This window comes from Cydia splendana, chromosome 2 (assembly GCF_910591565.1).
Source record: "Cydia splendana chromosome 2, ilCydSple1.2, whole genome shotgun sequence".
In the NCBI taxonomy this organism is placed as follows: Eukaryota; Metazoa; Arthropoda; class Insecta; order Lepidoptera; family Tortricidae; genus Cydia; species Cydia splendana.
In genome coordinates this window covers 11818294-11833287 of record NC_085961.1, presented here as the reverse complement: position 1 = coordinate 11833287, position 14994 = coordinate 11818294, and the positions used below count along the sequence as shown (strand labels likewise).

The window sequence follows — 14994 nt, the reverse complement described above, 5'->3', positions numbered from 1 at the left end:
TCAAAGATCTTGTTGAGACGAATCAAACGAGCCTAAACACGAAGTGGTTTAGTTGCATGGTTGATTGGTACCGGTGACCACCTTCCGGCTCCATCATCAGACCCTGAGTATTATCTTGTGCCAAAGATCTTGTTGAGACGAATCAAACGAGCCCAAACACGAAGTGGTTTAGTTGCATGGTTGATTGGTACCGGTGACCACCTTCCGGCTCCATCATCAGACCCTGAGTACTATCTTAAGTCAAAGATCTTGTTGAGACGAATAAAACGAGCCTAAACACGAAGTGGTTTAGTTGCATTGTTGATTGGTATTGGTGACCACCTTCCGGCTCCATCATCAGACCCTGAGTACTATCTTAAGTCAAAGATCTTGTTGAGCCGAATCAAACGAGCCCAAACACGAAGTGGTTTAGTTGCATGGTTGATTGGTACCGGTGACCACCTTCCGGCTCCATCATCAGACCCTGAGTACTATCTTGTGTCAAAGATCTTGTTGAGATGAATAAAACGAGCCTAAACACGAAGTGGTTTAGTTGCATGGTTGATTGGTACCGGTGACCACCTTCCGGCTCCATCATCAGACCCTGAGTACTATCTTGAGTCAAATAAATACATATAGAATGTCAGGTCGTTTCAAATATTTTTAATCCTGTCCGGTAGTTTATTAAACTGTACCATTATAAATTATAATACTATAAAAACGGTGCTAGGATCAAAGTGTCTCGTTGCGGTTTACACGCACACAGTATAGCGTTTTACACGGCGCCCGCCGCACACAATGATAAAAAACCTCGTCGTCGCCGTTGAAAATGTGCGGAGCCGACCGACACACGTCCTGCCTCTACAAGCTCTGCCGCGGCACTGAGCTGGCGCAGCGCGCGTCATCGGTAATATAGAGTAGTTTTCAAAAAATTGCCAAAAAATTATAGTAGAATTTCATAAACACTAATGTATACCAACAGTATAAGCAAACGTTGCAGATTACTTGAGTATGAAAATGACTTCGATATTAAGTAGATTTTCGTAGGAATTGACACTTGTTTCGGAGAGAAAATCGAGTTCGTTTTACTTTGATTTTCTCTTTCTCAAAGGTATGTAGGAAAAATATAGTTTGATATGCCTAAAGTACAGGGTATTAGTAATACAAAATAGCCAGGTTTAGCAGAGTAAAATTCTCAACATTTCCAAATAAGAGCTCGCCATTCAGTGCTTCACGGGGTTTTTCGGAAACGACCATCAGAAAAAAAAACATTACTAATTTAATAAGTCCTTTTTCTAATATTTACAACGATATTTATAAAGATAAGAAGACGCTTTTACTGGAACAAGTACTCATTGTTTCTAATAATGAGCGCAAAGTCCTGAATTTCGTCGACTAGTATCATCAATTTTGCATTATTTCGACTTTTCTTGTAAGAGCGCTCTTAAGATTGCCTTTATTTATTATTAAAACCGGCCAAGAGCGAGTCGGACTCGCGCACGTAGAGTTCCGTACCATTACGCAAAAAACGGCAAAAATATCACGTTTGTTGTATCGGAGCCCCACTAAAATATTTATTATATTCTGTTTTTAGAATTTGTTGTTATAGCTGCAATTGCAATACATTTTAACTGCCTAGCCATCACGGTTCATGAGATACAGACTGGTTACAGACAGACGGACAGACAGACAGACAGACAGACAGACAGACAGACGGACGGACGGACGGACGGACGGACGGACGGCCGGACAGACAGACATACAGACAGACACACAGACATACAGACAGACAGACAGACAGACAGACAGACAGACAGACGGACAGCGGAGTCTTAAGCAATAGTCCCTTTTTTACCTTTTGGGTATAGAACCCTAATAAAATAAACTAAGGTCAATGTGGCGATTCGTCGCTTTTAACTCTTACGCACATACACACACACTACTTACAGAAGGTCGGTAGACCAGTACATCTACCATCAGTTTTGACATTGACATATACGCTCACGTCTACGTAACTTACTTTCTATGCATCTCGCTCGTACTCGCATATTAGTGCAAGCGAGATGTACAGAAAGTAAATTACGTAGACGTGAGCGTTATGTCAATGTCAAAACTGGTGGTAGACGTACAGAAGGACTGAAGCTATTCCTTTTTAATTGTGCCTGAGCGACGTACCTACGTAGTCCTTCTTGCCCTATGACGATCTTCCCTGTAATACATTTTATATGCCTTACACGTTTAAATTGATAAATATTAAGTGTAATAGCCCTCTTAATATATTACGATTTAAATGTTGAACAGACTTGGAATATCTTAATCTAAATATAGTATGTATCTTTAGGTATTTACATAAAAGTAAACAAAATTTACCCTCAAAGGGCTCCTGGAACCAGTTGAGGGTAGATGAAAATATTACACGATCAAATAATGTAGGTTAAAGTCAGGTCGTCGTTCAGTGACTGATCCAGGCGGTTTTGTAATTGGTCGGCTAACCTATAAATGTTATAACTACCCGGAAATGTACAAACTGTTTGTTTACTTTTATTTAAATACCTAAAGATACAGACTATAGTAGGTATTGCATCTCATCTAAATCGGAGCCTTTTAGACATTTACTTCGATCAGAATAAAAAGCAAGTTTATTATGAGAACAATCACAATCGCTAATTAGAAAAATTCACGTAATCTGCAATAATTAGTGCAAATTATGCTAAATCGCACCTGCGCCTGAGATATTGCCGGCTCAGGAACACGCGCGTTAAGATTTTTTGTGCTCTGGATTAGTGAGAATTAACTTTAGTGTTGTGTTCTACTCTACTACTGTGTGGTTTTATGAAGTTTTATCATATTCAACAATATTTATAAAACTGTCTAGTAATATTTAACCGTCGAACAAGTTCCTTTGTATAATTTTCTTCTTTTTTTTGTGTGAACCGTTATCCGCATTAAGGATGACTCATGCTAGACCGGGCCGTGCCCGGGCCGAGGCGCCCGACATGTCATTTTCTATGACGGCTGATCGGTGATCACGTGGTGCTTTCCGTAGAAAACGAAGCACCGGAAGCTCCGGCCCGGCCTCGGCCCGGTCTATTAGCGTGAATAATAATCCTTTAAAGAGATGCTCTCACTAATTATCAATATTTTGTCTAAAGGAGTGAAAAAGAATAAAAATGTATATACATAACTATAAGCTATTTTACTGCAAAAAGAACCCGCTTACTTATTGTTAAAAATACCAACTACATATTATATATTATAATAGTAGAAAGCCTCAGTTGTTGGGCGCAGGCGGCGTGGTTTAAATCTAATTCGCGCTAATTATTTCTGATTATTTATGTGGAGTTTTTCGCAAAACCCCCAGGGGCACACAAGAAAATGTACGTTATTTTCAGGGTTTAGTCACTTTTCAGTAGGTTCTTTACATAATTGAAATATACAGGGTGACTCAGTAGGCGGATAAACAAAGTCGCCGGCAACAGCTAGTTTTACACATGAGAAAGTAAAACAACGCAAAAAGCTATTCGTAGCAAGTAATGATTGCTATGATAATATTTTATTAGAAGTAAGTTTCATAGAGCATCGTTTAAAAATGATCCATTCTAAAGCCATATCTCATCCATTAAAAGTTTATGTTTCGGTACTTTAACTGCCGATGTGCTCGGTCAATAGGCAACTTTATCGGAGAGTAGAAAACGATCGGAAACTTTTTCCAATAAGTAGATATCTTTACTTCATCAGATGATTCTATAGAGCTAGTATTTAAATTGAGTTCTATCTAAATAACACTCTACTTAATTTAATTCTGTCAACGTAAGATTACTGTTAATAAATTAATACATTTCAATAAATACATATTTTATTTTCCCTTTTTTTATTGCGGGTCGTACCTAAAACATATACTATAAGTGTGTAGATTCTTACCATGTCTCAAGTTTATCCGTATTTTCATTTTAACATTTGCTACGATATCACCGTATACGATATCAATTAAAAGAATATTCATACGCTTTAGCCACTTTGCATATTTTATTAACATGTACGTATTCAAAACGTGAAAGTTTTAAATCTAATATGTAGTTTCTATTTACTTTATTTACTCTTTGACAAATGTTTCTTGGGGCTTGGTAGATCACATAATGAAGTTACAGTTACAAATACCCGACCACAACTCACAAATGTTTTCCTTACGATCAAATCTTAAGGCAAAAACAATACATTTAGAAGTTTGCACTGCCTCATACATATTCAACGTAGTCGGATAAAAAAGCGGGTAGAAAGTGGTTTTGAGCAAACTTTGCGTATATTATTATACCTATTGACTCAGTTTTGGTTCCTTAGATGTGGCGGGCGATGTGGAGGTATTAAGAATGCAATTTACCTCCTCACATTAGAGCTGCGGTATGGAGGGAACAGTGGAGTTGAGTATCTACAGGAGATCTAAATTAAAGTAATACTTAAGTATAAAGTAGAGTACAAAATTAACTTTCCATCACTCGGCGAATGCAGGTATTATAAATATACATACGGCGCGATTCGGGAAATGAATTAGAGATTCGCTAGATAATATGAAATAGTAAGGATATGGCGGTTGGCGCTTACGCTATTATTAACGCCGCTCTAACACATATGCGTCAATGCGTATTTTCAGTAAACTTTAAAGAACTAAAGGATGACTCACGTTAGACCGGGCCGAGTCCGGGCCGGAGCTTCCGGAGCCTACTTTCTATGATAGATGACCGTGATCACGTGATGCTTCCATATAAAACGAAGCGCCGTAATCTCCGGCCCGGACACGTCCCGGGCCCGGTCTAACGTGAGTCATCCTTAATGCTATGGGAATATGTTCCGCAAATGGCATATTTTAAACTTCTTGACTTGTAAGCATCAATAGACTGATGTCGACTTATTGGTATCTATTCGGGCAATTAAAAGGTTTACAGAAATTGTCCTTGAAAATCATTGACTTTTGATAATAATTAGGTATGGAAAAGTGCATGTAAGAAAATAGTGCTTAAGTATATGATAACAGCATGTATTAGTGAATTATTTTACTGTTTCTTAGGTTCCTTAATCTGTAAGAACGTAGTAGGGCAGTTTCTTGGCTAATTTGCCGTTTTCGGTATTTCTCCGCGGCATTTATGTAACAGACTGAATAACGATAAACAGAACGGAGGTGTCTCGCCAGTGTAACTTTGCCAAGTAGGTTCCTTCAGTATCTCCAAGATAAATAAACATAGTGTAGATCTCAATTATGGGTTTAAGACACTTTGCAAATGGCTTGCGATTGTGTATCTATAACAATACATATGTTATTGCTTCAGGGGTAAATACCAACAATATACAATTTGCTGCTACTAGTACGTAGGTACGTACTACTGTGTACCTACCTACCTAATAGTTTATTGTGTGTTCTACTTTTTTTTGTTGATAATTCAGTCTGGCGTGACGCTTATACGTATTTACTTAATAACGTTCCAATTCAGCCTGAATTATACCTATAAAAACTTCCGCATTTTCTTATGTAATTTCATTTTGAGGCCATTTTCACGTCCTTTAAGGTCCAACCTAATAACAAAGTTACTTATTTAAGAAGCAATTGAGGCCGCAATTTGAATAAAAAAAGCGATATTGGCCAACTTTACTCATATTTTGTCGTTTTCATAAGGGCCTAGGACATGGATATATTTGAAAGGATAGCGAGGACAGCGAGGTATTTAGAATTCGGTGAAATAACAACAAATATTTGAGATGGGTATGTAGTAGTTTTTATTATTTAATTCCAAAAGTTAATATATCAATTATATGGAGAATGAAGGGAGTGGGAAAAAGTAGAATGGCAGTTTATGAGGTAAAATCGAAAAATAAATAAATTGTATATTATATTTTTTCACTTATAAGCAGTGATCGGCACGGACGGTTCGGAATCCCGCGGTGTGGCCGTATTTCATGAGCTACAGCTACAAGTAGGACTAAATTAAACAATACACAAAACGTATGGGTTTTCGTAGGTATACTTACATACTGTGTAGCATAATTATATGTAGGTATATGTAATAAATCCTAAATTCATAATTCATAACAAACAGTCATTAATAAACAGTGTAGACCAGGTATGTAGCGTAAGCGCTCTGGGAAGGGAAACTAATTGTATCAGGCTTCTAAACCTTAAAAAAGTTTAAAAAAAAAACTGACGCGCTGCGCAAACCCACGAGCGGTAAATAACTCCCTGTGTGAATGCTTTGAAAGGAACCTGCGGCCGCATTCAGCACGGTATGCGAGCCGCAAGGAACGCGGCAGGAGGAACTATGATTACTTGACAAGCTCCGTTTATCAATCCAACCTATTGTTGAACTCTCAACTTTATGTCATGCTGTTAAGGTATAAATTTGAAGTAATAGATTATCATGATACGAGTTTGAGATAAGTATCATTCCAAGAAGAAAGAAGTGGATTCGGGCTTGCGTGAATTCAGTTTTGATGTTTGTTTTACAAAGAAAGTGTGTTGCTTTGTTTTTTCCTTGGAGGTGTTTATAATTTTTTTTAGAATATCATCTCAAGTGTTACCTGACATTACTTACTTTCGAATAACTTAATTATGCCAATTAATGACTGATGTTTTACTTGTAAAATTTTTATTTAACCTGACTTTGTCACCTTTCGTCCTAATGTGGTCTCACACTGGCTGTTATATAACGTGTGCTCAGTGTGAGCCAGTGTGGGACCACCATTAAGACACTACGTTATCGCTTGTCAAACAGTTTTTCTGGATTAGGAAAAGACGTAAAATTTTCTGCACTCCAACTCCATGAATGGCAATAAAAATAAACTAAGACCGTAGATTCCTTAGCCTTTAGAGTGGGTTATAAAAAACTGCGAACTAAGACACTCTTAGCATTACAAGTACCTACCAATGTTATTATCCGAAAATAATAGCTATGTAACTAAGTAGGTATATATTAGTTAAGTTACTTTCGCGTCACCCTGCACGCAGTGAGGTGGTGTTATGACGAAGGTCTACCGTTTACCTGAGGCTCACTAAGGTCTAGTACAGGTCTAGGTCTACTACATAAATCACTAAGGTCAGCTACGGATTGGTTGAAGGCTTGACTACATGGAGGTGATTTGTATTATGTCAAGTAAGTAATAATCGAATGTGTGGCAGTTTTTGGGCGAAGGCCCTGGGGGCCGATTTTTGAATTTCGACCACTCGATTTCGTGTATTTCGTTCAATAATGTCTCCACTACTAGGCATTTAAATTCTACTAATCAAATTAAAAACGAGTGGTCAATGCCACTAGATTTCCGATTTCTATCATTCATATTTCAAAAATAGTATTTGACCGTTTTCCACCGATTTTCGAGTGACGAAATCGAACGGTCGAATTTAAAAATCGCCCCGCTGCTTTGTCGATATAGTTATTAGTAGTCCCTAAAACTACACATTATAAGCAATCTGTAGGTGCAAGAATGAATTCTCTATGTGTAATAGGTATATTTAGGGTTCCGTACCTCAAAAGGAAAAAACGGAACCCTTATAGGATCACTCGTGCGTCTAGCTGTCTGTCCGACCATTCCCCCCCCCCCCCTTTATCTCTGAAACTACAGGGCCTAAAATTTTGAAATAAATACACATAATAGTACTTTACCTATAGATGGCAGGAAAACCTATTAGAAATGTGCAGTCAAGCGTGAGTCGGACTTATGTACGGAACCCTTGGAACGCGAGTCCGACTCGCACTTGACCGTTTTTTTTATAAATCTTTAAAGTTGCACGCGTGAAAAAGTCACAACGAAGAAATAGTAGATTGTACAACAAGGGCATAAAGTGACCCATTTTTACCCGAGGCAATTTTTTGGTATGAGCGAAGCGAAGACCAAAATAGTAGACGAGGGTAAAAATGGACATTTATGCCTTTGTTGTACACTCCGCTTTTCACTTCGATTGCGAGGAAAATATACAAAAAATCAAATATTTTAGGTTATTTTAACGTATTTATTCAAGACTAAAGAAAATAGGCCTGTTGCAAGTAACAAAGAATCATGGAAATAATGGTTTCAACGAAACATATATGTTAATATGATTCTAAAAAATGGCCCAATCTCAGTATAAACTGAAGGATTATTAATTCAATAAAATAAAAGTGCAAAATTCTCCAATCGGCCATTTTTACTGAAACGCCAATCAGAAACGTTCCAAACAGTGACGTCATCAATCCATAACATATTTCTTAGAGCAACATAGACAACCTCATTGACCGAAATCTATACATGGACACCAAAGAGTTCGAAAGGTGCAAAAAAAATGTTATTTCGCCACTAAACATTTATTACGTCCAAAAAATATTATTACACGATATAAAGTAGATATCTATTGGTTATTATTTAAATAAAATGCTAAATAATACGATATTTCAACAACAAACTTTTTTAATTATTTGGCTGAATGGAACTATCATTGCCATGTTGGCTGTCGTAACTAGAAAAAATGAAAAATTAAAAAGTAAAAGCGGCGTTCGGTGATTTTCACTCAAAATTTACATGTATCTAAACTTATCTAAATAATTCATCTTAAACTGCAACCGTGTGAGAGTTTTTGTGTAAAATGAGTTATTGTGATAAATTTTTGTAATGTATTTATCATCCCTAATCGTAATATATGGTGCTGAATTAACAATATCATTCGGATTCAAGGGAAATTCGTAACTATAAGTATGTAAACAATATCTACCACCCTACCACCAACTAAATGATGACGTCACAAATGGCATGCGAGGCGTTTTCGCGCGAAGTTTAAACTAGCTATAATAAAACGCAATTATCTATGTTAAATCTTATGAGTATAACTGAAATATAGTGTTTTTCGGAACTAATACAAGTGTACCGACGATATTAAAAGGGTTTTCAAAATTTGTCATCAGGCCTATTGTTCTTGGGCCGGTCGGAGGCGCGGGGCACGCCGATCGGGAGAGCGCCGGTCGGGGGCGCGCCGGTCGGGGGCGCGCCGGTCGGGGGCGCGCCGGCAGGGCTGGCAGTTTGTATGGCAGAATTTGGACTTTATTGCTAAGTCAATAAGGGTCGTAATAGATGATTTTACTTTATGCTCTAGAGCATAAAATGCGATTTTATGTCGTCTACGCACGACATAAAGGTGCACTTTTTGAGCATGAGAAGTGAAAAGGATGTTTAAGGTTTGGGACGGCAATTCGGCAAGAACTTTTAAGTTCGATATCAAACGAATTTGCATAATATCTGGATACAAATTCAACCTCAATAATTAGAAGGTTACGGTGGCCTAAAATATAAATTAAAGGATACAAACTTAATGTGAATATCGCCATTTTTAGAGTTCTGTATTTCTAATACTAGAAAATCACCGCGCTACTTCTTTACTAGCAACCGCCTGAGAGAGTTAAGTGATGGTGTCTACCACTAGTGAAAGGTTAATCTATTTTACAATATATCGACGTGACGTAACCATTAAAATCGAGCCGCGAACCGAAGCACACCCCGCGGTCAATTTAGGATCCAATTACGCCTAGCTTAGGGGGAAAAATTCGCGCGTAATCCTGAACTTAAGACACGGGGCGAGTTGAGAGCGCATCGCGGTTTGCTCTGTTCTTTGTTGCATTCTGTAGTATTCATGTAAAAATGCATTCAGAAATGGGTACGAATTTGGTACGAATATAATATTAAAGCATAAATATATGTTGTCTGAGTAGCAAATAACATAACAAATCATTTTAAGCAATTCAAGAACTTTATGCATGACAGGAGCTGTGGTCTAAGGGACTTTTATAGAACTTGGTTACCAGTTAGATCTCACTTCTTTTATTAGCGAAACCGTTAACGAACACTGAGAGAAAAATCATCACCAGGAATTAATAAACAGTTCTGTACTGGGGGAAAAAATGAAGTTTTAGTAGTAATCATGGAAGTTTCACTATTTCTGTAAAATTTATTTATTTCTACAAACAGCTCAGTAATACTAAATCTAATTTCAGCAAACAGACTTTAGTAAATGGAGCATTAAACAAAGTTCAGTATTTGTTACAATCCATTTTTATTACTACTAAAATTCTCCGATTTTTACTAGTAAAGTTTGTGATTTTTGGAAAAAAGCATCTGTGATTTCAAGTTATGATTTTAGTAAATGTCTCACTTACATAGTTTTGTAATATCTAAAAAACGAGTTCGCGGGAATAACATTACCCCATTTAAAATAACAATTCAGTTGTTACTATAGCGACATTACAAAGTTTACTGGTATTTAGTAGATAGACTTGTTGTGTTTATGTTCATTGTTGTACCAATCACTAAACGAGTTTTGTAATACCAACACAGCGAAACAAATGTTAGTGATTTTAGTAAAATTTACTACTTGCTACGTTCATTTGGTTAGAGTTAGTATTGTGTCGGATGTCGGGCGGGCGTGTCTCGTGTCTTCTTTGTTTAAAACATACTTAAGTTAAATAATAAATTTAGGATATAATAATATTGTGGGCCATGGACATATTAACCCGCGACCTACTGTGTAGTTGGTGTCTACAGGAATATATTGTTCTGCAACTTCGAGCTAGCTGTTGTTATTCTAGTGATAATGACATCATAGGTAAATCTAAACTGTTTGCAATTCCAACCTCCCTAGCACAGGTGCGCCGCGAGAGCATGTTGCGCGCGTAATAAATACTAGTCTCTTTCTGACTGTATGAATAAGAAAGGAATGGGTAGAATATCTCGACAGGCTTTTATAGTGCCTCTTTAGTACAGAGATATACTACCAAACGCTTTTTTATTCATACAGACAGAAATAGAGACGGGTAGCTACCACGCGCGCGACATGCTCTCGCGGCGCCCGTTTGCTAGGGGCGGAGGAATTGCAAACAGTTTAGTTTTTGCCTGTGACGTCATTATCTCTAGAATAACAACAGCTAGCTTGGAATCGCAGTACAGTTTAGTAAAACCTATGACGTCATCGTCTCCGATATTGCTAAAGCACGCTTAGAATTACAAAACGGTTAGTTTTCACCCATGACGTCATCACCTCCGATATTGCTAAAGCACCTCTCGGAATAACAAAACCAAATTTCTGAAATTACTCTAGCATACTTCGAATTACAAATATAGAAGTTGTATTTCCTACTAAATGGAAATTGCAAAAGTCAATTTGTTCCTATTAGTTGACTCTCCTTGTCCCCGGATTAAGTTTTATTTTTTTAATTCTAAGTGTGTTTTTGTTAGTTTTTTTTCTCAGTGAACTTGGCATTCTTTTACATTTAATCTTCGAGCAACACGGAAGGGAGGCGGCATTCGTACTATTTCCCCTCTGCCTAGGTACAAGATCAACTGATCTAGCGCGGGTAATAAAACTAGTTGCGCTCGGATTTTCAACTAGACCTAGTCGAGACGCGCGCGTGAACACGGCTCGGTTTTTTGTTATAAAAAGAGGTCGGGAACATCAAATTTACAAAAAGAAGGTGTTACATTTCACATGTAATATTTTTTTTACATATCATACGTTTAATTACATTTAAACACAATTATTATATTTTAGTCTCATGTCATTGTTGGATTTATCGATTTTGCTCGCCCAGTACAAATAGCGGATCGGTCGAGCGACAAATCCGACTTCTCATCTCTCAGAATACAATAAAATACTTCGACGAAAATGTGTTAGTGTGCGTGTTGTGACACTTGTGACTCGTCCGCACACAAAAAGGGATCGAGGTTTGCAAGATTTGTCTTTGACGTGTGTCATTTTCTATGTATTTGTGTCGTCATTACAGATTGGATTTTGTATGTAAGTATGTGAGAAGTGCGACTGTGTGCACCTCTCCCCCCGCCAAAAATGGCAGAAAGATTTGTATGGTAAGATATCGCTTGGGCCCCTCCCTTCCGACGTGTCGGAAGCCGGTGTTGCTCGAAGCATTTAATTAACACAACCCTAACGTCACCATCCCCCATGATGAGCATCTCGTGAAAGCCGAGAAGCACAAGTCCAGCAAGTTAGGACTTGGCTCACGAGATAACCGTCAGGTGAGCGTTTCTTTTATTTTTTGCCATTTTTAATATATTGTGACCTTTTTTGCCACTTTTGTGTTATTTCTACACAGAATCACGAGCTCTTTCGATCCTAATGGGATAAAAAAATGTCCCAGAGTTTTTTTCCTATTGTGTTACCATTTGCCCATATACTTTGTATGGCGGTAACAAAAAGGAAAGTTATAAAAATGTATGAAAATTTTAGGACACTTTTTTTTCTCCTATAAGGATGAAAAGGGCTCGCGATCCTGACTAGAAATAACACAAAAGTGGCGAAAAAGGGCAAAAAGTAAAAGAAATGCTCCGGTGGGATGTTGATTCGACGATCAATGTTCCAATAGTCGTGTCAGCGAATGGTCTCATAGCGAAGAGTCTCGACCAACATCTAGAGAGCAGGTGGCAGGATCAAGGGTCAGATGCAGAAAGTAGTAATCTTAGACACGGCGCGTATTACGTAAATAGTTCGTCGGTTCCTCTCTCTGCGGCCCTATATTAGCCCTTGCTTATCCCTATATTATTTTTGTACCTACGTGTTTGTGTTATAATGATCATTTGTAACGTGCCGTTAAACTGTGTCCGATTTATTTAATGATACGGCGGCCATCTGCCTATTCAGACAGGCTCTTCTGATGTGAGCCTCAGGGCTATGTACGAGCGGGCATCAAAACACAATTGCGTCGTGCGATTACGGGCTCTGCCGCGCCGCACTTATTGATTGCTTTCACCGAATTCCTTTAATTAATTCAGCCCCAAAATAGGAACAAAGGTATTTAGAGATGTACGACGGTTTATAAATTTGAGAGATTAGAGCTACTACGGGGTTAATAAATTTATCACGCTTCCTTTGTTCCGTCAATGTAGTACCTGTAAAAACGTAGTTAAGTTCGAATGTTTTTGAATGATTTATTATCAAGTAGCTATTTTAGTTACTTACCCTAAAATGTGCCTACTTTGCCCCACAATTTGCTCCAAAATACGATAATTAAAATTTTATATTGTAGCTGGTAATTTGATATACCTGTATGATTTAAAGTAGACCATCCCTATTATTATGTTGTAATACTAAAATGAGGTTGTGATATAGTTTTCATATAAAAAAAACAGTTGGAGCACAATTACCAAGTGGGGAGCAAAGTAGTCACATTTTACGGTATTGTTATTATAATTGAATTTGAAACTTGGAGAAGAAAGCATCCAGTTAGTTTAATTTTCTTTTAAATATGTAATACCTATTTCCCTGGATATTATTATCGTTCGGGAAATGAATTAGAGATTCACTAGATATGAAATAGTAAAGATATAAGGTACCTTTTGCTGTGGAACGTCACATATCTTTACTATTTCATATCTAGTGAATCTCTAATTCATTTCCCGAATTGCGCCGTATGTATAAACAGCAATAATACTTTTTTCATTACAAAAAGCCCCTAATATATTATATAGCTCTATAATAAATTTGAATTGTTGATCCATTTGATCCATCAGCACGATAGGTATACATGTATTCTTATCTGAATGTTATATTTTAAGCTTAAGTATAAGTATTATATTTATAAAATTATCTACTTATATTATCTGCATTTAAAACACACAAACAATTTCATTAAATACAAGGCCAAATTTTGTTATTAATAAAGACAGGGGTTCATAAAAAAATACTAAATCCTTTAACATTAATTCAAGATATGATGCATAAAATGGATAGTGCTGTAACTAATCCAATAGAACTACTGATTTGAATAAACGAGTAAGTAGTTTTATCTTTGAAGTCCAATAATCGATTTAGTGAAAATCCTTCATTAAGCCGGATCCGTCAGGCTTAATTACTTGGAGGAGCGCCAGCGCCTTGCACAACTGAGCCTGGCTTAAAAAAAACGCCAGCTAAATAATAAATACACCAACTAGTTTCCACTACGATTTGGTGGTGTTACAAACCTATGGCTAATGGGGTAGGATTAGGTAATCCTTATTATAAAGGTATACACGTGTCAAACTAAAAAAAATAGGCAATTTATTTTTCTATTTGTAAATTAATATCGTATCTTTGCCTAGGTAAAGATTTGGTTAGGTATAATTAATTATAATTTATGTTTTTGGCTTTGTTATATTTGATTATAGTTTGATACTACTTATTGTACTTACAGTCTATGTAAAAACAAAAACGAGCCATGTCGACAAATTTCAAAAGTGATTGTAATCGTAATTTACACCCAGCTGTAAATGTGCATACCATTTATGAATGAATTCCATTCATATGATGGGAATACACTTTTGCTACTTGTTGATCAGATTATGCGTCAAAAAGGATCTGGATGAATCAACTTTTTCTTGTTACTCGTTGTCTGGTTACCTACGGTGGCCTGGTCACTCCTAACTCACAGGATATTTAGGTTTTTTAATGTTTTAATGTTTATTTGGGCACAAACGGTACAATAATAGTAATTATTCAATACATGAACCAATGAAGTTGCCACTAACTACTAACGCGTATACAAAAAAAAAACAGAACGGAATAACAACTAGATATATCTACAGAACATTTGTCGGCTTTATTAATGAATGAAAAAAAAAAAGAGAATAATGAAAAAGAAATGTTAAAAGTTAATATATTCTAAATGGGACATCTTATAGGCACGTGAAAAAAAAATCTAAATATTAAGTACCTATTCAAAGCACTAAGAACCTCATACTTGAACTTAACTATTTATGTAAAATAAGCAAACATACATTTTAATGGTAGTTGTAAGTCCTTTTCATAATGGGTCATCTAGTTTAACATTTCATCTAACAAGCTATGCTACTCCTCGTATTGTTGCTTGGCTGAAGGGACAGAATAACAACAAAAAACGTTCATCCAGATGGATGGATCCACTTTTCATACTTTCTTACTTACTTGGTTGGCGCGGTGACCCAAAATGAGTCTTGGCCTCCAACACAAGAGCACGCCACTTTGATCGGTCTAGAGCGGTATCCCGC

At 36.9% G+C, this 14994-nt stretch overlaps 1 long non-coding RNA gene across 1 annotated transcript in view; it reads left to right on the top strand.

The window, feature by feature from the left end:
• Nucleotides 1-14994, top strand: part of LOC134804118 (uncharacterized) — an 805015-nt gene that overhangs the window by 257983 nt on the left and 532038 nt on the right. The gene's annotated exons all lie outside the window — the stretch shown is intronic.